Source organism: Camellia sinensis, chromosome 7 (assembly GCF_055761805.1).
Source record: "Camellia sinensis isolate YWXY chromosome 7, ASM5576180v1, whole genome shotgun sequence".
NCBI lineage: Eukaryota > Viridiplantae > Streptophyta > Magnoliopsida > Ericales > Theaceae > Camellia > Camellia sinensis.
The window spans coordinates 39,116,206-39,143,380 of NC_138967.1; positions in this window are offsets into that span (position 1 = coordinate 39,116,206).

Sequence of the window (27,175 nt, forward strand, 5' to 3'; positions counted from 1 at the left end):
GCAACGTGTTGCCGGATGAAGTGACAATCAATCTCAATATGCTTGGTGCGATCATGGAAGACGTCATTATGTGCAATTTGAATAGTACTCTGATTGTCACAATAGAGGGTAGTGGCAGTAGGATGGGGAATTCCCATATCAGTAAGAAGCCAACGAAGCCACACAAGCTCTTGAGTAGTATCTGCAAGAGCATGATACTCAGCCTCAGTACTAAAATGAGCAACAAGAGTTTGCTTTTTGCTACGCCAAGCAATGAGAGAATCACCCAAGAAGAAGGAAAATCCTCTAGTAGAGCGGTGATCAGTAGGATCTCCGGCCCAATCTGCATTAGAAAATGCATGTAACTGTAGAGAAGAGTGTGTTAAGTAATGAAGACCATGGAACATAGTGCCTTTTAGATAACGCAAAATGCGAACTAGAGCATTATAGTGCGGAGAACGAGGAGCAGCCATGAACTGACTGACAATGTGAACAACATAGGCAATGTCTGGATGAGTAATCGTGAGATAGACAAGACTGCCAACTAGTTGACAATATAATCGGATAAAAGGTGACCATCAAGAGGTGTTAGACGAGTCTGAGGATCAACGAGAGTAGTAGCAGTCTTGTAATCAGTAAGACCAGCACGAGTCAAGATATCAGAGATATACTTGGCCTGTGTTAGAAAGTAACTAGAAGGATCATGAGAAATTTCCAAGCCTAGGAAATAGCTAAGCAAACCCAAATCTGTTATCTCAAACTGGTGACTGAGGAACTGTTTGAGACTAGAGATACCCATTGTGTCATCGCCAGTGATGATCATATCATCAACATAGAGAAGAAGAAGAATAAGACCACGCTCTGTTTGACGTATAAACAAGGCAGAATCATAGGCACTGGAAGAGAAGCCAAAGTCATGAATAGTAGAACTGAACTTGGCAAACCAAGCACGATGAGCTTGTTTCAAACTATACAAAGCACGACGAAGTTTGCAAACATTGATGGATGGAACAGAGGAACCAAACGGAGGTTGCATATAAACTTCCTCAGTGAGATCACCATTGAGAAAGGCGTTTTTGACATCCATCTTATAAAGACTCCAATGGCGAGTAGCAGCAACTGCTAATAAGCTGCGAATTGAAGTAAGACGAGCAACAAGAGCAAATGTTTCCTCATAGTCAATCTCAAACTTTTGAATGAATCCTCGGGAAACAAGAAGGGCTTTGTAACGTTCAATGGAACCATCCGAATGAGTTTGATCTTATAAACCCATTTACAACTAACGGCAGTCTTGTCAGGAGGAAGATCAACCACATCCCAGGTATGAGTTTTATCCAAAGCTCGCAAAGAGGGTTAGAACAAGCCTCACGATATGAAGTGGATTGATGAGAGGAAAAGTAGTGGAAGCAACAATATAATTATGGAGAAGAATAAAATGTTGTTTTACCCGAGTCGAATGACGATCTGTTGGAGGAGATGGTGGTGGGGATGGAGAAAGCTCCACAGGAGATGATGGAGGAGGCTCCACATGAGGTAATAGAGGAGGCATAGGACCATCGTCAGATACAGAAACCTTATGATTAATAGTAGGCATAGGTAGCTATGAAGGCGTTGAACTAGAATCTGTATCAAATTCAGGAGACAACAAGTCTGTAGAAAGATTAGTAAAAAACAGGGAATGGATGGACTGTGGTAGGTGAAACTTAGACAAAGTAAAGAACATTTTGTGTTCCCAGAAAACCACATGACAAGAAATACGAAGACGCTTGGAGACCGGATCCCAATAGCAATAGCCTTTATGTTCTATATCATACCCCAAAAAACAGCAAAGACGAGAACGAGGTTCTAGTTTAGTATGTTCATGAGGTTGAAAGAGAACAAAACAAGCAGAGCCGAAATCTTTAAGAGTGGTGTATGTAGGAGGAAAACCATACAAACGTTCATAAGGAGAGAGATTGGCTATGAGAGGAGTAGGCACACAATTTATAGTGTAGACAGCAGTGAGAGTAGCTTCCCCCCAAAACTTTCCAGGACACGAAGAGGAGATGAGAAGGGCCCGTGTAGTGTCTAGAATATGACAATGCTTTCTTTCAGTGTGACCATTTTGTTGGGACGTGCCTGCACAAGAACGATAAGATTGGGTACCATGGGCCTGAAGAAAGGAAAGAAAATTAGAATCCAAATAGTCCATAGCATTATCAGAATGAAAGGTTTTAATAGTTTGAGAAAACTGAGTATGGACCATGGCAGAGAAATCATAATAAACCTGTTTAAGTTCAGACCAATTTTTGAGAAGAAATATCCAAGTATAACGAGAAAAATCATCAATGAAAATCACAAAATATCTAAACCCCCCCTCCCCCCATGGTCAGGGTGGGGGAGGGTCCCTATATATCATAATGCACAAGAGCAAATGGGGCAGCAGAAATCAGTGTGTTTGGTTTGAGTTTTCTGGATTAAGTTTTTTGAAAACTGAATTTTTTGGTTTTCGTATTTTTTTGTTTTTAGTGAACATTTTTAAAATTTTAAACATTTTTTTTTACTTTTTTAAATGTACCTTACTTAGATGTATCTAAAAAGTAAAAAAAAATGTGAAAAAATACTTTAACAAATTAAGAAATACATAAAAATACAAAAAATGTACTGAATTCTTGTATTTTTTTTGTATTTATGGTATTTAGTGAATTTTTAAAAGATTTTTTTTACATTTTTTTTACTTTTTAGGTGTATTTATGTTAGGTGTGTCTAAAAAGTAAAAAATTTGCATAAAATATTAAAAAAATTCAGTAAAAACAAAAAAACATGAAAAATAAGAAAGTAGAATTTTCTGAAAACTGTTTTTAGAAAAATGGAACCATACATAGTGAATAGAATTATTTTTATTAAAAGGGAATGCAGGCTGTTTAGTAAGTTGACAAGGTAAACAATCAACATTTTCAGAACTAACACGACCTAACCGACCACTAGAAATCAAAGTTTTTAAACGACCAAAAGAGACATGTCCTAAACGACAATGCCAAAGGTGAAAATAAGACATAGAAGTAGAAGCAGTGGAAGAGGCAACAGAAGCAGCAGTGGATGATGTAGATGGAATGCGAAGATGAAAAAGCTTGAACAAACGTCCATGCCTACGGCCTATCCCAAGGATCTGTTTCGTCTGAGGGTCCTGCACCAAACAACCATTAGTAGAAAAAGTGATGGTGAGATCAAGTTCACACAATTGACCAATAGAGATAAGGTTTAATTTAAGAGCAGGAATGTAATAAACATTAGAAAGAGATACAGTGGAAGTAGAAATTTGACCAATGTGAACAGACATATGAGAACCATCAGCAGTATGTATAGAGGGAATAGAAGCGGGTGGTGAGATAGAAGAAAATATAGTAGAATCAGAGGTTATATGATTACAGCATGCGAAATCAAAATACCATGATGGATTACCTGATGTGACTGAAAGAGAAGGAGAAGGAAGAGTACCAGATTTGGCAAGCACTTGCTAGATAATGGACTCAACATCATCCATAGAAAATGATCGAGCAATAGGATCAATAAGGTGGGGAGTGCAAGAACTCTTTAATGTAACAGTAGCAGCAGCAGCAGCATGACGAGAACCGTGGGCAGATTTGGACTGAGGCCTAGAACGTGAAGACCCGTTCCTGGAAGAAGAAATAGGTGGAGCGCGAGGACAATTGCTTTGAAGATGACCGGGAGCAGTCATGTGGCAAGTCAAGCAGTCACAAACTTGGCACTGAAGTAAAGAATGATTGGCAGGTAGGCCATGGTTGCGACAATAAATGCATGAGCTAGGAGACTGTGAAGATGAAGAACCTCGTGATGATGGTGTAGAAAGAGCAGAATCCAAAGTTGGAGTTTTGAGCATCCCAAAATGAGTTTCTTCTGACAAGAGTTCAGTAATGGCTTGCTCCAAAGTTGGTAAGGGTAGACAATGGAGCAAGGAAGCACGCACAGATTCAAAGGTGCTATGAATAGCCATAAGAAACTGCAATAGTCGCTGATGATTCCTATGAACAATAAATAACTGTGCATCCTCCGAATGTGTCCAAGTGGGTTCAGAAAGAGCCAACTAGTCCTAGACAGATGACATCTGGGATAAGAAATCATTGATGGACTGACCATGCTCTTGGCGTATGTAATGAAGAGTTTGTAGGAGTTGATATTGGTGAGCATGGTTAGTAGTCTGATAGCGTTCCTTCAAGAAATCCCAAATTGCCATAGCAGGAGAGACAATGGAAGCACTATCCTGAAAGTGTCCAAACTGAAGGTTAATGGAAGGAACATAAGTAGCCCGGAACCATGTGATAATCTGGTAGTTCTTCCATTCCCATTCATCAAGACGTTCATCAAAAGCAGATGTAGTCTCTTTGTCTTCTTGGACGAGTTTAGAAAGAGCTTCAGTGATAATACGCCAAAGCTGCTTCCTTTTGATGAATCCAGAGAGAGCTTGGGTACAGAGAACATAGTTAGACCCATCAAGTGCAACGGAGACAGAATGGATGTTGTCAGAACAATCCATGATGCTTAAATAGGACAAAAACAAAGAAGAAGGTGCTTTGTAGAGGCTAATTTTGCCAAAACAGAACACACTAGCAGATTTAGGAGGTTGAAAATAGTGGGGATATGGCTGAATGAACCAAAAATACGACCAGAAAGGCAGTGAATCGGCTGGTCAAAATGAGTTGACCAATTTGGTCAACTAGGGCTGATGTCACAGCACCAGTAATGATGTCTGCAGGTGCGGCGCACGATAGCAGGGGAGCAGCAGCGGTGCACGAAAGCAACCAGGGCTGACGTCAGTTGACGTCAGAAACATGCGGCTCACGTTAGCAGAGGAGGCCGCGGTGCACAATAGCATGGGAAAAGTGCAGGAGGCGTGTAGGGCCCGTAGTATAACGGGACAACACGTGGCAAATCTTATGGCGGCGCGTGGAGCTCTGATGACAATGAATCTGGTGGTGTTGGCTTCGTTTTGATGAGACGAAGAATCTGGTGTAGTCAAATCTGTAAAACAGAAAAAAAGACTAGATACGTAGAAACCAACTTGAGAAGGAAGCAATCTGCCAGACAGAAAAAAATGTGATGCAGAAGAAGAGAAGGCTAGGAAAAAACCCTATGCTCTGATATCATGTTATGTGAGTAGAGAGAGAAGAGAAAAGAGAACTCTTGTATTCAATCAATGAATGAATAAGTACACACTCCTTTATATAGGAGATAAGATAAGTATATGCAGAGAATAAACTATAACAGATATATACAAATAATATCCTAATATATCTTAATATACTATATTAACAGCTTTTATGTTTTGAAAATAAAAAATAAATAGAAGTTGGTCATTGGACTAGAGGAAGAGGAGAGTCTTTTGATTAAAGTTCGAATTTATTTATTACTAAACAAATAAAGAATTAACATTTAACCCTTAAAAGTCATTGGAAATGGGCCATAACATGTAGTAATGTTATCGGTTAAGGTTTTTATAATATACCCTTAAGTCCTCCATTTCCTAAAGTCATTAGAAATGGGCCATGACAAGTAGAAATGTTATCATTAAGGATTTTTTAACCCATCTTTACACTATGTTTGGATTGTATGGTGAAAAAAATTCATTATTACAAGAATTATAGTTTTAAAAATAAAATTTTGTAACAAAATCATTTATTAGGAAAAAAATATTTTGATTGTTGAAAATGTCATTATTATATTTTTAGCGATGAAATTAAACATTTAATGATAAATTATTATCCTTTGGACCAAAATTCATGTCTTAAAAAATAATCATTGTTCCTTGAAAGTGCATTTATCAGTGACATTTTTAAAATTTTGTCGCTAATAATTTTTATTTTTTGACTTTTCAAAAAGACCTTTTAGCAACAGGAATTTATCACTAAATATTTTTTGCAACAAAATTTTGACTTTTAGGGACAAAAACAAATTGGTTCCTAAAACTCTTTTATATTGTGGTGAGTTTTAATAACATTTAAATATGTAATCTTTAAAATATGAAGTTTTGTCACTGTTCTAAAATTCAAAAAAAAAAAAATAATAATAATCAGCAAAAGGTAAAATAAAACTGTCCTTTGCTACACAAGAAAATTACAAATAATGAAGCCTGAAACACCTAAAATGTGAAAATTGCAATCCCCCATCATCACCAATAATTATTGCAACAAGATCTCTCCCTTTCATATTTGCTCAGTCATTTTAAGCATAACTTTATTGTATTATTAAATTTGTTCTACTGTATTATATTTTATTTTTTGGGAGTGGGACTTGACAAGAACCTAATAAAAAAATTTGAGTAATGTTGTCGTGATAAAAGGTGTATGCACAGCAAATTAAAGTTTTAGTGACAAAATTTAAAAAGAAAATTATTTTTTAGGAATCAAATATTTTTATTACTAAAAGTATCATCGTTATATTTTTAGCAATAAAATTTGATATTGGTGATGAATTATTATCATTTTGAACCAAAACTTTTTTTCTCAAAAAATATACTTTTTTGGAACCAAATGTTTTTGTCCCTTAAAATACATTTTATTAGTGACCTTTCAAAATTTTAATGCTAAAAGCTTTATTTTTGACTTTTTGATATGATCTTTTAGCGACTATCATCGAGATGGTAGGAATTTCTCCTCAAATATTTTTTGCAACAAAATTTTTATTTTTAGTGACAAAAAAACTTAGTCCCTATAACTCTTATATGTAGTATTGATTTGGGGAATTTTTTTTAAGGTCCATGATATTAAGATTTTATAAAATAAATGATATACAATATTTTCATAGTACTTAAGGTCCTTCAATATTTTCACAAAGAAAATTCGATTCAGAGAAATTTTGCCCAACTTAGAGAAATTTGGCTTCGACAAAAAATTGAAATTTCTTTGAGTCGGGGCTGAAATTTCTCTGAGTCATGTGAAATTTCTCTGAGTCGAATTTTCTTTATGAAAATGTTGAGGGACCTTAGCTAATTAAAAAAAAAAAAAAAAAATCTTGGACCTCTCCTACTACACAAAGTTGGAGAGAGATGTTTCATTAATTTTCCCTATTGATTCATGGACCAGGCTTGTCTCTTGCTCATAGTTTCAATTGAACAGTATTGTTAGGCCACTTTGGGCATATCACAAGACCCGCATCAATGATTCGAATAATTGATTTTACGAGATCATTCGATAATATCATCTATACAAAGAGTTGTTTTGATCAAAAAAGCATAACCACGTTATCATATAATATTTATCTTTAACAAAATGAATAATTAAAATAATTTTCAAAATAGACCATCCATTATATTATACAACTCAATTTATAATAAAATAATTTTTTTTAAAATACATTTTTTTATTAATATTAAATTTTATATTTTCAATTTGATTCATTATACGATTCACAAAATTTAAATTTATATTTACAACACAATTCTCGATTTACTAACAATATCATTTCTTGTAGAACCAGGATCTAATGGTCTTTTGGGTCTTCGTGGAAGAATGTTTCTATTTGCAACAAGTTGCCTTATAATTATTTACTAATCACACCAAGACCTCATTAATTATTAACGAATATCATTTTACTATTCTCATTTATAAAGTCATATTTTAACCCCCTGAACTGTAACGCTTCGTATTTTAAAGCCCAATGCACATTATCATATCAATTATTATCTATTTTTATAAATCAAGGTGCATAAACTACAATGTTAACTTGAATAAATAATAATAGTAGTCCTCTCTCAAATACATTTGAAAATACAGTAATTACAATATATTTACAAATGTCCATAGGCTTATAAACATGAATAAGAGGAGTGTAACCCTCATTACAAAAATATACCATTCATTCGACAAATGAAAGGCCCTATGGCCAAAAAGAGAAAAGAGAATTTCTCAAGCTTGAACACAGTGTTTTAAATCTGTACATGAAAAATGTTAGGGTAAATTACACTTTGTATCCCTGCACTTTGCACCAAATCTCACTTTAGGCCCTACACATGAAATCAACAGCCAACCTCCTACACTTTTATTCAAATCCCACTTTGGTCCCTACACATAAAATCGTGACAATCCACCCTCTGTACTTTTACTCAAATCCCACTTTGGTCCCTACACAAGTGTCAATGTCCTTCTTCTGTTATTTCATTTTTACATCTTTAACAAAATCCAGTCATGTGACAAAAATGTGACTATAAAATGAGAGTAAGAGAGAAAAATCATATATGTTTCCCACCAATACACTTTGTCTTACGTAATAAGCACATGAGGGTTATATAATACAATATATATATATATATATTTGTATGGTAAAAATTGGGACGAAGAGGCAAGAAAGTAGAGCTTTTGAAATAAAATAAAAAAATGCGACAAATTGAAGAGAAAGAAAGATGAATATACAGAAGACCGTGTTACCATGAAAAATAGAGTTTTGTGATTCTAATTGATGGAAATTCCTAGTTCATCTTCTTAATTGTTTACAATCTGCGTTTTGTTTTAGCCTAATACAATCATATTTTGATGTAAATTTTGGGATAAAGTGTGTTTTGGTGAAAAATATAGATAATTTTCCTTTCTTACACTCATGTTATAGTCGCATTCTTATCACATGACTACATTCTGTTAAAAATTTAAACAATTGAGTAACAAAAAAGGGAAATTGACACTTATGTAGAGACTAAAGTGAGATTTTACGAAAAGTACAAGGGGTTGATTGTCACAATTTTATGTGCAGAAACCAAAGTGGGATTTGACCAAAAGTGCAGGGGTTGACTGTCATGATTTCATGTGTAGGGACCAAAGTGAGATTTAATGCAAAGTGCAGGAGTGCAAAGTGTAATTTAAGCAAAATGTTAAATAACGTAGGATAAATATATAGTTCAGTAGAGATTCCAATAATTCTAATTAATGTAGTTCTACACATACATATGATCCTGAATACTCCACATAATAAATATATCGATAATATTCTCTTTTTCACTATCCAAAATATGTATATACATAAGTATACTTTTCCTCAAAAATTGTGACGATCAGTTTTGCCACACGTTCTTTAGTTCTCGTTTTCTTTGAGATTGTTGTGTCCGGATGCCTTTTCGCTAATTCACATTTGATTTATATTGACTCGACTTTTCTTTCACTTCGGTAGACATGCGGTCGAGTCCGGAGTGCCTGGGGACCGAAACAGATTTTTCTGGGTTGCTGGGCTAGGGCCGCACATACGGGAGAGGGTCACACATGCGGGGAGTGAAGCCGCACGTGCAGAATTCAGGGGATTGTTTGACTGGCCTTCTGCTTAAATTGTAGGTGCAGAGAGTGGTGCGGAAGAGGAGCCCCGCACGTGCGGGGATGAGGGCCGCACGTGCAGGAGAGGCGCTCGTCACATGCGGGGAAGGGCGTCGCACGTGCGGCAGATGGGTAGTCCAGATCTCTTTTATTTTTTATTTTTTATTTTTTATCTTTTTGGTCTGAATGTATCACTCATTTTTTTGCACATCTCTCTCACTCTAAGCGTTATTTTTCTCTCCCTCCTCTCTAGAAAACCCTCATGAAACACTAAACAACTCTTGATTCCTTAAAATCCTTGGGTTAGATCATCATCACCTCTCACATTCTTGAAGATCTAGGGCAAAAAACTTCACTTGGTGTGGTGGGAATCAAGCTCTCTTTCTCTTCAAAGCTAGGGTTTCATCTTCATTCCTTCATCAAATTTGAGGTAGGGAAATTTCCATGAGTTATATATATATATATATTTATGTTTGGTTGGGTTGATTTAAGGGCTTTCATCAAAAATGCTGGGAGTTTGGTCTTGTCTCATAAATGCTAGAATTTTAATGGTGGGTTTGATTTCTCTCTCCTTCTAACTATTTTCTTGAGAATCATGAGTCACATAATAAGAGAGGTGATGCCATGAGAGATAACCTTTTCAAAAGATGGAGATGTTTGTTTTGTTTTGACAAAAACCCTAGAAATTTGGGAAATTTTGAAAGATGTGAACATGCTTAGGAGTGTCTTGTTGTTCTATATTAAGACAGTAAACTTTCATCATATGTTTTGCAAATGGCAATTTACATGGTACATGGTACATGAGAAATGAAATGTGATTTTAACATTATGGTTGAGCATTTAAAAGTGTGTTGTTGTGAGATAATAAATGGTGGTGCACCTTGGTTTTGTGAAAGATCAAAACAAAACATAGAGGTTGATGTTTGAAAGGCATCACTTATTGCCTTGAAGGGGATAACTTGTTATGAATTGGACATGTTGAGGGATTATTGTTGTTATAAATTGATGGCATGGCCATTGTAAAATAGTGTTGAGGAGAAGTAATGAATAATGTAGTAAATTGATTTTGTTGTAGAAATGTCATGAAATGAAAAGATGTTTTGAGATATTTTGTATTGCATCATGTCTTCATTTGATTTATCATTATTATTGCACATTCTCATCATGTTAATTTGAGAAGAATTACACTATACTGAGAACTATGAAACTGTGTATGGGGTAAATACGATGGTAAGTCCGGTTATGGGGTGTAGACGAATTTGATAAGTTGGCCTGAGTGTCCATGGCGAAAGACCAAAAAATCGCGCGGATAGGTGTCGAGCCTTTCGGTTAATACTCGTAAAAATGACAGTTTGGTAGTACTCGTAGAGTCTACTTGCAGACACCAGCCTAGAGATTACCAGTGTCATATTTACCGCCCCTTGTGATTAAAAAGTTAAAATTCAAAAATTGATGAGATTGTAATTGTAAGTGAAATGCATGGTGTTTCTCAAGATAGACATGAATAATACTTTGAAAGGAGTTTTGCATTGCATGTGCACTTGCATTAAATTTTGGCCATCTAGCATAAATGTATATACTTTGTTTGGTATTTCTTTACTAGGCTTTATGCTCACCCCTATGGGATTTGGTGCAGGTAAAGATGTGGTGATCCCGCCAAACTGAGGGTGTGGATATCCTTTTTTTTTTTGTGTGAAGAGTAGATAGCTCTCTTATTTTATTGTGGATGTTCGTAAAGCCAAGGGCTAACGTGTATGGGTCCGAGAGACCACTTTGGTGTACCAGGCTAATGCCTTGGAAGATGTAAGCCCTTATGGGCATTTTATTGTTTTGAAGATTAGGAGCCTCACATGCTATAGATTCACGTGATTCTTGTATCGTTGAATGTATATGCATGTGAACTTTTGTATAAACTCTCTTATTAATTATGTAAAGATGGAAGGTTTATTGCCATGGTTTTGTATAAGTTAACTAATGTGGGTAGTTCATGTCGAATTATTTCGGGGCGTTACAAAAATCATTCATTTACATTTGACAAGGATTCCAATCTTTAACTTTCAATTTCATCTTTAATAACTTAAAAAGTTTCATAAATTTTGAATATTTAAAAATCATCTCAATAAATATTCTCAAAATCCACTAAGATATATCAACTAAAGCAATTCAACACCAAACTACAATTCAAAAACTACGATACCATTGATTATAACTAACTCCCAATAGTCTATCACATCATATAACCCACTAGAATCACAATTCATAATACTCTCGAAGGCATCCCCACATTTTATAGTACAGAGAGGCAATTTGGCACCTTTCACCATAAACACATAAAAATCTAAACAAAACATTACATTTTCATAACACAATCAGCCTTTGTCAAGTCACTGTCATCCACTTTAGTAGGAGCTAGTTGGAGGGAACTTGGAACGCATCACTAGAAGTGCAAACCATTTTACTAGGAATTAGTTGGAGGGAAGTTAGGACCTATCATTCAAAGTGCAAGCCACTTTACTAGGCGCTAGTTGGAGGAAACTTGAAACCCATCATTAGAAGCGCAATCCACTTTATCGAATGCTAACTGGAAGGAACTTGAAACCTCTATATAGCACTTTCATCACAAAAACACACATGAATCACATCAACTCCATTTACCAGATTAATTGATAAAACTACATACCATGTAAGGTTTCAATTCAACCTAATTTCATATCAATTCTACAATACGCAATGCAATCCTCCACCAATTGCTAAATAGATATTTCGTACACCCTAATATAATTAATGTATAACACGTAATTCATTTAACAACACTTAGTTCACAAAACTCCCAAAATCACCTATTATCTTCATTACTTTCAATCTAGCCGCGTTTCACAATTGAATTGTTGCATTCTCAATTTCATTTTCATTAATAGTGTCAGCACTAGTTTCATTTAATTATGTCAATAATAGTCATTCCTATTAAACCTCTCTAAGGCCTCGTTTGGGAACATGCTATAACCAGTAACAACCTAGATAATCACTCTCAATGGACTCAATAATATATATAATGAAGCATTCCTCAATTTATCATCAATTTCAATCAAATTAAATATAATACAAACTTTCTATCTTTACCATCTTTCAATCAACAAGATCTTATTTAAATTTCTCAAAATTGATTAACAATTTTCTTTTTTTCCCAATTACAAAATTTAAGGACATTAGGGTTCTTATACGAATAATTAGGGCTCTCCTCATCTAGGTTTCATATGCTCTAAGGTCATTACAAAAATTACTCTATATGATGTGTAACGCCCCAAATTTATAGCCCAAAGGATAAGACAACAATCATGGCTCTTTTAAGGAAAACCGAATATAAATCACCAAACTTACATTACATAATACAATAGTTCTTCATGCAACAATACATATCCAACAACAAGTAAATAAACAAATAAATACCCCCAAGGGTTTACTAGTTTCTAAGGCTTGAGCCTGGTTACACAAAACGGTTATTCAAATCGACACAAACACAACCCTTGGCTTATAAACAGAGTCGCAGCAAATGAGAGCATTGTACTCCCAACACACATACTTCCACGCCTCTAGTTGGGTGGGATCACCACATCTTTTCCAGCACAAAAATCCTGTAGGGTGAGCATAAAGCCCAGTAGGAAATTCTTAACAAAGTATATACATTTTATACAAGTTTCAAGAGATGAAATACACATACCATGCTATGCCCTTTTTGAAGATAAATCACATTTTCATATTTTGAAAACCATCATGCTCAATCATATCATACAATTTCAATTGTTCAAAACTTTACAATTTATTTCAAGGGTGGTAAATACGACTCTAGTAATCCCTAGGTTGCTGTCTGCAAGTAGACTATACAAGTACTACCAATTTGTCATTTTTACCAGCATTGACTGGAAGGCACAACACCTATAATTTGTCATTTTTACCAGTATTAACTGGAAGGCTCGACACTTATTCAATTTCATCTACACCATTTGTCAAGACTTACCACCGTATTTACCCCAAAACCAATTCATGGAAACTTGTTTCTCAACATTCTTTTCTCAATGCAAGTTTTCAAATTAACTTTCAAAGTTTAATGTAATCAAATAAATTGATAGGCCAATAACACAAGATGAATATAAATCCTTTTATTCCAATTCATCGTCCAAGGAATATCACAATTCCCTTTTCTCAAGTATCCTTAACAATTAGTCATTTCAAGACTATTTCAACGTTTTGAACAATAATTTTAAAAATGAACAACAATTCTGATATTCCCTAAAATTCATCATTTATATAAATATAAATAAAAAATTTTCCAATCATCCATTTATTTTGACACACAAAATAAATATAACAATATCATTCATGGATTTTCAGTCTCTTTTAAAAAAATCTCCAAATTCTAGGTTTTCTCACCGAAACTATACAACTCAAATCTTTTGAAAGAAAACTTTCCAAAATCATCTTTTCTTCAATCAACGAAGATCAAAACCCATAAGATTATTTTAAAAGAACAATAGATAAACCCACTTTCAAAATCGCTCAACTTCTTGAATCAACAATCAATTTTCAAAGCTATTGAAGGATGATTTCGAAAATCATCTAGATCTTGCAAATATATATATATATATATAACTCTAAGAAAATCTCTAGCTCAAGTTTTGAAGAAGAAATGAGATGAAACCCCCAAAATCAACGGTGTCGAAACTCGATCTTCACTGCACACAACGAAGCCCTCGAGAAGTTAACCAACTTTGATAAAGAACTTATGGTAGAACTCTAATGGATCTTGAGAAATCCAGGTTTTGATCGTATTTGCCATAGGGAAATGTATAAAGAAGGGAGAGGAAAGGGTTTTTAAAGCGAGAGAGATATACAAAAGTGATCTGAAATATCAGATTCACGAACTGATATAACATAGTCCGCTTAAGCGTGGAAAGCCCCGCTCGATCGTCAAATACACTTTCCAGTACTTTTGTAGACAGGTCAAACTTCTGAAACCAAACATTCTCTGCTCGAGCGCATAAACGGCCGCTCTAGCGGACAAGCAACTCTAATGGAGCGCTGCTCCTTGGACCCTCGCGAGCTAACAGGGTAGCTCGATCGCTGACATACTCAGCGAAGTGGCAAAACTGGGATCGCTACAACCTTCCCCCCTTAAAGAATTTCGTCCCTGAAATTTCAAATCAAACTACCCAAACAAAAGGTTTCTAGCGATCAAAACTACGCTATTTCATTTTCAAATCACAATATTAACTCTCAACCAAATTCCACCATTTCCACCATGGTTATCTCATTAACAACAACCTCCCAAATACGCATAAACATGAAATTTCCCAAAAAGTAATGGTAACTCTAAACAACCTTATGCTTAAAACAACAACGCACATATCAACATGTGGTTAACAACTTTAAATACGTTTCCCTCAACACAAGGGAATATTACAAAGAAAAGCAACTTAAGCATTTTCAAATAAATCCGGATATTTGGAGCAGACTTCTGCCTCCCGTTCCCACGTCGCTTCTTTAATCCCATGGTGTCTCTACAACACCTTTACCAACAGTATAGTTTTGCCTTGTAGCACTTGCTCCCAGGTGTCTAATATTTGAACCGGTCGTTCTTCATAAGAGGTATCCTCATCTACCTCCAAGTCAGCCCAATCAAGCACATGAGAAGGGTCGGGTTCACACTTCCTAAGCATAGCTACATGACATACATTGTGAACTCCCAAAAGTTGTGGCGGTAAAGCTAGCCGGTATACCACTTCCTCAATTCACTCTAAGATCTCAAAAGGCCCAATGAACCTTGGAGATAATTTACCACTCTTACCAAATCTCATCAAATCCCGCCTTGGTGAGATTTTTAGAAACACATGGTCACCAACTTCAAAAGATAAAGGTCGTCTCCTCTTATCGGCATAACTCTTTTGTTGGCTTTCGGCCGTAGCTAACCTCTTCCGAATGAGAACAACTTTCTCAGTTGTCTTTCTAACAATTTTCGAACCTAGTAACGATGCATCACCCACTTCGGCCCAACAAACTGGTGATCTACAAGGTCAGCCATACAAGGCCTCAAATGGTGCCATCGTAATACTAGCTTGGAAACTATTGTTGTAAGCAAACTCAATCAATGGTAAGTGCCTTTCCCAAGACCCTTTAAAATCAAGGACACAAGCTCTAAGCATGTTCTCCAAAATTCGAATGGTACATTTCGACTGTCCATCGGTTTGAGGATGATAAGCGGTGCTAAGATTCAACTTAGTTCCCAACATCTCTTGAAGGCTTTGCCATAACTGGGCAGTAAAACGAGGATCCCTATCCGACACAATAGTCACAGGGACTCCATGAAGTTGAACTATCTCTCTAATGTACAACTCTGCCAAGCGTTCAACTGAGTCGCTAGTGCACATCGGAATGAAATGGGTAGACGTAGTCAACCTATCAACAATCACCCAAACGACGTCATTGCCTCGTTGTGTTCTAGGAAGCCTAACTACAAAATCCATGGTAACACGCTCCCATTTCCACTCGGCTATTGGTAAGGGTGGTAACAAACCCGCTGGTCTTTGGTGTTCGGCCTTCACTTGTTGACAAGTAAGGCATTTCGATACAAATAAAGCAACATCCCGTTTTATATCCCTCTACCAAACCTGACGACTAAGATCATGATACATTTTAGTGCCTCTCGGGTGTAGCGCAAGGCGTGAGTGATGGAACTCCTGAAGTACTTCCTCTCTACAAGATTATGGTACAAACAAATGGTCTAGGTAACGTACACTCAAATCTAAGTGAACGTTCAAACATTTCTCTTCCTTTCCATTGAAAATCTTAACACATATTGATTCCACATCACGGTCTCCTCGTTGTGCCTCTATGACCTTTCTAACCAAGGTAGGTTGAGCATTCAAAGTAAACAAGGTAGCACTCTCTCCGGACTCACCCAAGTGCAAATCAAACTTGCCAATAACATCTAGCATATCCCATTCCCGAATGGCCACACTTGCTAAACTACTCACAAATTTTCGACTCAAGGCATCGGCCACCACATTAGTCTTCCCTGGATGATAGTGTAACTCAAAGTCATAATCCTCCATAAATTCCATCATCCTCCGTTGTCGTAAATTCAAGTCTTTTTGAGAAAACAAATACTTTAGACTCTTATGATTAGAGAAAACCTCAAACTTCTCACCCTACAAGTAATGCCTCCAAATTTTCAAAGCAAAAATCACCGCTGCTAATTCTATATAATGGGTGGGGTAATTTTTCTCACGAGTTTTCAATTGTCATGAACCGTAGGCCACAACTTTTCCCTTTTACATCAAGACACAACCAAGTCCCTCCCCGGACGCATCATAATAGACAGTGTAATTCAAACCCCTTTCCGGAATTATCAAAACGGTGCGGTAGTTAATCTAGTCTTAAGCTCTTGGAATGACTTTTCACACTCTTCACTCCACACAAATTTGATACCCTTTCTAGTTAACCTAGTCAAAGGTGCAGCTAGTCTAGAGAAGTCCCTTACAAAACTTTGGTAATACCCCACTAATCCCAAGAAACTCCGAATTTCAAAAACATTCTTGGGTTGTTCCCAATCCTGTACGGCATCTATCGTTGAGGAGTCCACAGTCACTCCCTTTCTAGACACTACATGCCCCCAAAACTTTACCTCTAATAACCAAAACTTGCATTTTTCAAATTTGGCATACAATTGGTGCTCACTAAGTAAACCCAGCACTGCCCGCAAGTGAGTCTGGTGTTCCTCTTCAGAGGTTAAATAAATCAAGATGTCATCCACAAAGGCGACCACAAAACGGTCCAAGTATTCTCAAAAAATTCTGTTCATCAAATCCCAAAAGGAAGCAAATGCATTGGTCAACCAAAAGGCATCACAAGGAATTCATAGTGGCCATAACGAGTACGAAAGGTCGTCTTCTGAATGTCCTCCTCCCGGACTCTCAACTGATAGTACCCCGACCTCAAATCTATTTTTGAGAAGCAACGAGACCCTCTAAGTTGGTCAAACAAATCATCTATTTTGGATAGAGGATACTTGTTCTTAACTGTAATTTTATTCAACTTACAGTAATCAATACACAACCGCAATGACCCATCCTTCTTCTTCACAAAGAGAGCCGGCGCTCCTCAAGGCGATGTACTAGGGCGAATGAAGCTCTTGTCTAAAAGTTCTTGGAGTTGAATCTTCAACTCATGCAATTCGGCGGGCGCAAATCTATACGGTGACATGAAAATTTGTACCGTGCCAGGCACTAATTCAATGGAGAACTCAATCTCCCGGTGTGGTGGTAAACTAGTAAGATCTTCTGGAAAGACATCTGGGTATTCACAAACTACCCTTGGTAACTCAACATGAGCCCCGTCACTCTCACTATCCAAGAGAGTTGCAAGAAGGCCACTAAGCTTGCTCCTACTACGAGGGTCAACAACTGGCGACAAGGCTCTATCAACTCGGTTCCCTAGAAAATAGAAACGATCACCACCCGAAATGCACACTATAACTCTCTGACGGTAACAATCAATCACAGCTTGATAAGAACACAACTAGTCCATGCCTAAAATGACATCAAAACTTGACATATCTAGCAGCACAAAAGCAAACGGAAGTCGACGCCCGACAACTTCTATTTCACAATCACGACAACCCTGGTCTAAATCAACTGTACCCCCAACAGGTGACTCTACTCTAAGTGGAGGCACTAACCGTGATACCTCTAACCCCAATCCAGAAGCAAATGCAGTAGATATAAATGAATGAGACTCACCCGTGTCTATCAATACATTAGCCAAAGAATTACACACAACAAAAATACCTCTCACAACTGAGTATTTTGGTAACTGCTTTGGCACGGTAACAACATACACGCACCCCTGTGGCCCCTGATTGACTTGCTCCCCTCTCGGAGCATAGGTCTATTGTACTGACTGAGCTGAAACGACTCCCTGATTAACTCGCGAAGCTTGGACTGATTGAGCCTGCTGGTGGCTCTGAGTCTGCCTCGACCCTGATGTGCCTCCCAACTGTGGGCAATTTCTCTTCATATGCCCCGGCTGACCACACTAATAACAATTAAACCCTTGACCTTTATTTTGAGACTGACACTGAGAATGACTTTGAGATCGGTTAGGTGGTGGTAACATTAACTGCCCTCCTCCATTTTGTGGGCATGAGAAGGCTTTGTGACCCGGTTGGCCACACTTGAAACACGAGAAGCTACTCGATGCACTTTTTCCCAGACCCGCACTAGGCAAAGGAAAAGTGGATCTAGACTGCTGTGGTTGGGACTGGAATGGATAGGTGTTCCTGCTCTTGTTGTTCTACCTATAGTCTCCTTGAGACTCTTGGTCCCTAGAACTTGAACTCCGAAGCCTCTCATCCTTGGCTTGTATGGAAATTTCTACGTGTGTCACCGTCTCCACAAGACGGTCATATTCCAGAATCATATTTCCGACAAGCATGAACATAATTTTTGTTTTCAATTTCTTTTCAAATTCAATGCAATGGTGCTCTTCCATTGCCACTAACTCTGGTGAAAATTTGGACAAATTAGAGAAGACCGCCTCAAACTCAGCCACGGGCAGGCTGAGTTGTTTGAGGTCTTTAAATTCTTGCCTCAATCTCTTCCTAGCAGTGGGAGGTATGTACTTATTTTGGAAAGTAACCGCAAAGGCTTCCCATGTCGGCTCCACTTTATCCTTGGCATATTTCCACCATTGACCCGCGTCTCCCTTAAGGTAGTAACTCGCTAGAGTCACTCTTAGCTCACTATCTTCGATGTGAAGCATTTCAAATGTCTTCATAGTTTGTTCGAGCCACTCATCCACTTTCTTGGTCTCGGGACCACCATCGAACTCATCCGGTTTGGCCCGCAAGAACTCTCTAGTAAGGAAACTCTCCCTTGACTCCGTGGTGTTCTCTCGAGTTTGATTCTCCACCCTTAACAGGTTTATAGACTCTCTTAAAGCCCCAGTCATTTCTCGAGCTAGGGCCCCCATTGCGGTTTGACTCGCTTGTCCCACCTGCTCAGCCATGTTAGCTTGGCTGAACCCTTTTTCTTGCACCGGAACCCTATGGATTGGTACCTCATGCACACCTCAGCGAGCCCTACCATGCCTCCCGTCTCTACCACCACGGACTTGACCCCTTCCTAACATCCTAATAAAGGACACAAGAGAAATAATTTAGCACATTAACTCATATGTGCTCGTAACTTGACTCACACGTTCGACTACAACAATTCTATATATTTCTCTACCATATACACAATTCAATTTCATTCCACATAAGCACTTAGTCATGGAAACACATACGGACTGTTCTTTTACGATGAAATCCGTCCCACGAAAAACCAAGAATTCTTAGTAAAACGAGTATTGATTAAGTACCCTTCTAATGAGACCTCAAGAAGTTTAATAGGCGCAAACAACATCCCAAAAGTTCAATCCCATACCCATTTAGTCACATAAGCATGTTATCACATAATCACAAAATGCATAACACTTCCTAAGCATGCTAAATGAACCCATTGTGGTTAAACAACCACTTCCCACGAGCTTAAAGTATTCAAACCCGGTAGCTCTGATACCATGTTGTAACGCCCCAAATTTCTAGCCCAAATGATTAGACAACAATCATGGCTCTTTCAAGGAAAATCGAATATAAATCTCCAAACTTACATTGCATGATACAATAGTACTTCATGCAACAATACATTAATCCAACAATAAATAAATGTTGTGACGCCCCAAATCTACACTATTGGTTGCAGTCAAGGGAGAGTCACTAATGAGTCCTATGGTCAATAACCAAATAAGATCCCAGATCGCCGGATGAGTCAAATTTGCCTTCCTTCTAAGTCCAGCTTTCTTAGGCAGCGTACTACCCTTTTGACAGAACTTAAAAGGTATTGACACAAAGTCTCATAAGCAACGATAAGGTTCAAACACATAAATATTAGAATATAAGTACATAACAACCACAAATATCCTTAATTTCAAAAGCTTGTTCTATTACATTACATCGCAAAAAGAAAATTTAAATCTTCATATGAGCCTTACAAAATATCAAAAGAAATTTCTAACTTTCCTAAGGTAGCCAAAAGTCTTCAAAGGTTTCAGGCTTGTCGTCTCCAGCTATAAGCTCCTCTTTGGCACCTGGCATGATACGCCGTGAGCTTTGAATGCCCAGTAAACACACATACACCCCGTCCCTTTTTCCAAGTCCAATACACAATCACAAATATAACCTCAAGTAGTAAAGCATGATATTCAACTAAATAGATAAAGGGTTACAAGTTAGATGTTAGTAAACTAAAAATCCCCCAAAGAGATTTCGTCCTCCCAACCACAAGAATCGGACGCGGATTATTTGGTATGCCCCCTCTTTTGCCGCTTTATTGCAGAACTAACATCGGATGCCTACCAATGGTTATATACCGCGTAGCGCCAACCACAGGGCCTCAAAAGAGACGGTAAAATAGGGCCTTGCCCAAATCCCTCCTCACATCAAACCACCTAGGGTCTGAATACAATCACTTTGTTCAAGGGTTCCGAAAACCATTTGCGCAAGACTTTAACTTCCAAATAGGGAACGTATCCCAACAATTCATATATCACATATTCTCATCTTTTCATTACTCAAGTGCTCGAAACCCAATACCCTCCCCATTAGGTTTCCCGTTGAGTTAAATGTTTTACATCAAGGTTATGCAGCTTAACAATATAATAATATCCACACAAGCATGCCTCAATAAGATGAAAAGGATGAAGAACATAACATAACACATACAATATCATGCCAAGATATGATCATAAGCTAATAAACATTTTCATGAATACGAGGGCATAAAACATCCATGCATAATGAAATTTCCAGATTTAATATTACATAAAGATTAAAATGAAAGGACTATTCTAGATCTTTCACCGGACTCGGCCTTCCTATGGTTTGTAGAGGATTTGATCTAGTTTCTAGAACATATTTCGGAAATGGGATTGCTTTTCTAGATTTCAAGTTATTTAGAAAATATTTCAGCGCTGTCTAGATTTTGTCTAGGTCCGTCGACCGTTACGAAAATTTGATTTTCTTGCAAACCACTTAATTTTTTTCGATGAAACCAATTTTAGTTGAAAGCTAACTCCTTAAAGAAGATTTTGACATAAAATAGAGGTCCAAAATAATTTCATACATTTTTCTAGAATTTTTGAAAGTGAGCTGCAAAAACATATTCTAAGGTAAAATGCCCAAAACAAGAAGATTTATGAGAAAAGGGTTCCACCAAGGGAAAATTTTCGTTTCTTTTATGATGAAAACATGCTAACTAACATATATTAAACTCAGAAAATTTGCTTGAAAGTGTGCCCTTGGAAAGTTGAGAGATTGGTATAAAAAAAAGATGGTTTTGTGCCGAAATGGGGAAAATACAGTAGAGATAGAATCAATACTCAACTCTTAGCATTTTTAACACAAGTAACTCATCAATAATAGATCTGAAAACATTATTTAGGACCCTTAGAAACATGTATTTGAAAAAGGAAAATGAAAGAGAAGGTTGTGTTGTGGCTTACCTACTAAGCTTTGTACAAGAAGGCTCTCTTCTTCCTCCCTCTTCCTCTCTAGACTTCTCTCTCTTGCTCTCCTCCCTCTCCTCTAGCCGAATGTGTGTGTGAGTGTGTTGTTTGTGTTTGCCAAGCTAGGGGGTGTTGGTATGTATAGACATTTTTTGATGTAAAAAGTCCTAAAAGCCCAATAGTTGGAAATAGATGGAAAAGTTAGGATTTATTTGAAGTTTTAAAGGAATCGGGATGATTTGGGAGGCTTACTCTTAGGTTTAGGCAATATTTGGTTGTAATGAAACTAGTTTTGGAATTAACATCCTAGGTCTAGGGTACTAGGTTTGTGAGTTTCTAGATTTTCATGATGATAGACTTAGAAAATTGTATCCTCACTTCCTCCTAGAATGGCCGGCCCTAGGGAAGGGTGAAGGGACTATTTTTTAATTAATTTAGGTTCTAGGGCACACTCCTCAAGGTGTATATATATATATCTCACTTGATTGATGGTACTCATGGTACAATGGTACAAGTACTAGTTTTTGGGGTAAATTTTGAATTTAAATAAAGAAGTAAGGGCTTGGAGTTAATTTCATGTATTGGAACCTTACTCATGCAGAATTAAATTAAATTAGGTTAGGAAACCTAATCTGGCTAGAAAAATTCCTGCTTCGATAAAATAATAAAAAAAATGCTAACCGACAAGATTCAAAATAATTCAAGGAACTGAGGGGCTTTAATAAAATAATTCAAACATTAGGGTTTTTAAAGAGAATACATTTTTCAAGGGCCTCACAAATACCCCTAAGGGTTTACAAGTTTTCAAGGCTTGAGCCTGGTTACATAAAGCGGTTATTCAAATCGACACAAACACAGCCCTTGGCTTACACACAGAGTCACAGCAAATGAGAGCATTGTACTCCCAACACACATACTTCCACGCCCCTAGTTGGGTGAGATCACCACATCTTTTCCTACACAAAAATCCCGTAGGATGAGTATAAAGCCCAGTAGGAAATTCTTAACAAAGTATATAAATTTTATATAAGTCTCAAGAAATGAAATGCATATGCCATGCTATGCCATTTTTGAAGATAAATTACATTTTCATCTTTTGAAAACCATCATGCTCAATGATATCATGCAATTTCAATTGTTCAAAACTTAACAATTTATTTCAAGGGTGGTAAATATGACTTTGGTAATCCCTAGGTCGGTGTTTGCAAGTACACTATACAAGTACTACCAATTTGTCATTTTTACCAGCATTGACTAGAAGGCTCGACACCTATAATTTGTCATTTTTATCAGTATTAACTGGAAGGCTCGACACCTATTCAATTTCATCTACACCACCTGTCAAGACTTACCACCGTATTTACCCCAAAATCAATTCATGGAAACTTGTTGCTCAACATTCTTTTCTCAATGCAAGTTTTAATATCAACTTTCAAAGTTTAATGTAATCAAATGAATTGATATGCCAATAACACAAGATGAATATAAATACTTTTATTTCAATTCATCTTCCAAGGAATATCACAATTCCCTCTTCTCAAGTATCCTCAACAATTAGTCATGTCAATATTATTTCAACGTTTTGAACAATAATTTCCAAAATGAACAACAATTCTCATATTTCCTGAAATTCATCATTTATATAAATATAAATAAGAAATTTTCCAATCATCCATTTATTTTAACACACAAAATAAATATAACAATATCATTCATGGATTTTTAGTCTCTTTTAAAAAAATTTCCAAATTCTAGGTTTTCTCACCAAAACTATACAACTCAAATCTTTTGAAAGAAAACTTTCCAAAATAATATTTTCTTCAATCAACGAAGATCAAAACCCATAAGATCATTTTAAAAGAACAAGAGACAAACCCACTTTCAAAATCGCTTAACTTCTTGAATCAACAATCAATTTTCAAAGCTATCAAAGGATGATTTCGAAAATCATCTAGATCTTGCATATATATATATATATATAACTTTAAGAAAATCCCTACCTCAACTTTTGAAGAAGAAATGAGATGAAACTCCCAAAATCCACGGTGTCGAAACTCGATCTTCACCGCACACAACGAATCGCTCGAGTAGTTAACCAACTTTGATGAAGAACTTATGGTAGAACTCTAATGGATTTTGAGAAATCAAGGTGTTGATCGTATTTGGCGTAGAGAAATATAGAAAGAAGGGAGAGGAAAGAGTTTTTAGAGAGAGAGATATACAAAAGTGATTTGAAATATCAGATTCATGAACTGATATAATATGGTCTGCTCGAGCGTCAAATACACTTTCCTAGTACTTTTGTAGACAGGTCAAACTTCTGAAAAGAAACATTCTCGGCTTAAGCGCATAAATGGCCGCTCGAGCGGACAAGCAACTTTTAATGCATTTTGCATTTTTGCTTCGCGCTAGGGCGCTGCCTCCTGGATCCCCGCGAGCTGACTAGGCAGCTCGATCCCCGACATACTCAGCGAAGTGGCAAAACTGGGATCGCTACATGATGAGCTACTCAAGAAATACTATACACAGCACCAATCCTAGCTTTTAGAACACATGCTTTAAAATCTCTGCCAAATCTTCAAAATTTATATAATGAAAATACCACATATTCATATATACAAATTATATTAAGAAAAATTTTAAAAATTTCTACCTCAAATTACAAGAAACACAAACTGTAGATGATTAACCTTACCCAAATCTGACTTTTTTTTTTTTCAATGGTTTTTGAAGTTCTTGATTTGCTCAACAAAATGCCCCAAAAACTAGGGTGAAAACTAATGGTGGGAATTTTTGACATGACATGATGACACGACTCGAATCGTGCACGGAATTAAGGGGTTAGGATTGAGCATTTTCAACATGAACATATATATGATACAACCCATTAACCTATATAATAAACAAGTCGTGTTCGGGTTAAACCTGTGAAACCCAAAAATGACTGATCTAATCTATTTATTTTAACGTGTAACCTGTTAACACGAACATGAACCATGACCCAATTTACAACCTATGTAACCTTTGGCGCTATTTGGAAAAGACAAGTTCAGGCTATGATAGCCTCATTTTGGATATAAGCCAAAAAGCATGAACAGTAGGCCTAGGTGCAAAACTAAAAAAAAAAAAAAAAAAAAAGGTGCACTGCCGTGGCAGTGTAGGCACAGCCTACACTATCAAAGTGACAAGTTGTTACATCACGTTGGAAATTACGATTTTGCCCCTTTTCATCAATTTAAAAAATTATAATTTGAGGGATAAATTTGTCATTTTAAATTCAAATATCATTTCAACACACTTTTCAATACAGCAGCTCAACTAAAAATCCATTTCATCTTCCCAAACACAAAAACTAAAATAGCCTACTAAAATAACCAAAAAGTCAAAAAGTCTCTAAAATAGTCACTTCCCAAACGAGGCCTTTATATACACATATATAAGTGTATGTATATATAGATAAATATTTATATTAATTAATTGATATATAAGATGACATTTTTTGTTCCCTTAATTTTTTTTTCATTTTCTTTTCTTCCAAACATTATTTTTTATTTTATTTTATTCCAAATAAGATTTTTCATGTTTGTTTCTATTTCTCTCAAATAGGTTTTTTGCTGGGTTAATCGTGTCGTGCATTTTGGGGCATGGTAAATAAATAAGTTTATAAATTAATCATGTCAATCGTGTCATTTACGAATTGACACGATTATTAACAAATCGTATTAACATTTACATATATAACACATTTATCAACCAAGTCATATTCCTGTTTATACTTTTGACATGTGAATTCGATATGATACAATCCAAACACAACATGACAGGATACGATACCCAGTAAAAACCTAACTCTAAAGGTCCCCAAGCTCAAAGTGAGCATTAACGGTGAAGAGAGAGAGATAGAGAGAGACATTTGCAGACAACAAACAAAAGCAACCAAAAGTCTTCCCATTTCTCTACCTTGTGCCGGTAGAGAAATTAATCAAAATAAAAACTAATATAAAAAGAAACAAAAGCCAGGCAAGTGACAAACAAGGAAATAAAAATAAAAAATAAATAAACAAAAAGCAAAGCCAAGTACATGGCAAAATTATGTTTAAAAAAAGAAAAACAAAAAGAAAAAAAAAGGTACATGGCAAATCAATTACCAGACAAGGCATGGCCGGCGTGGTGGGAAGACCCCACATGGGTCCATCCTCAAAATTGATGTATATATTTATAATTAAAATTATGATTTAGTAAAATTGTAAGATGTTGTAAAATAAAATTATAAAATAATTAATTACTTAAAAATTATATTTACAAATATTATTGTAATTCAGGTCCAATCTAAAAAAATTTAAATCAATAAATTTTATTTAGCAAAATTAAAAAATTACTAATTTTTCTCAATTTTTAAAATTAAGAACATTATTAATTTTACATAATAATATTTTAAATAATTATTTCACTAACTGAGAAAAAAAAACAGAACATGAGATTAAACGTTTTTGCATTTCTACTTGTTGGTTTGATTCAACTATTTAATAAATCAAGAATATTATCAGTTTTTTCCAGTTTAAAACTGAGAATATTATCAGTTTATTCATTTTTTCGTTTTTTGTTTTGTTTTGTTTTTTTTCCAGTATTGCACATCAAGGTTCCATCATCATACTTTTTTATAGACGCAAAATTTTCAGTTTTGCACAAAAAAAATTCAATTTTTAAATTTTTTTAAAAAAAATATTCGGTGTGTTTGGTTTGAGTTTTTTGGATTAAGTTTTTCTGAAAATTGAATTTTTTGAATTTTTTTTGTTTTTTTGTTTTTAATGAATATTTTTAAAATTTTAAACATTTTTTTTTTACTTTTTTAGATGTACCTTACTTAGATGTATCTAAAAAGTAAAAAATTTGTGAAAAAATATTTTAAAAAATTAATAAATACATAAAAATACAAAATATGTATGAAATTCTCGTATTTTTTTTTCATTTTTGGTATTTAGTGAATTTTTAAAAGGTTTATTTCACAAATTTTTTACTTTTTAGGTATATTTATGTTAGGTATGTCTAAAAAGTAAAAAAAAATTGCTTAAAATATTAAAACAATTCAGTAAAAACAAAAAAAATACGGAAAAAAAGAAAGTAGAATTTTCTGAAAAGAGTTTTTAGAAAACTCTAACCAAGCATGCTGATTAGTTTTTTTCTTTTCTTTTTTGCACATAATATATATATATATATATATATATATATAAATATACATATATTTTAGTTTTTCAATTTGAAAGTTGATATTTTAAAGTTTTGAAAATCAAAATAAATATCAAATTATC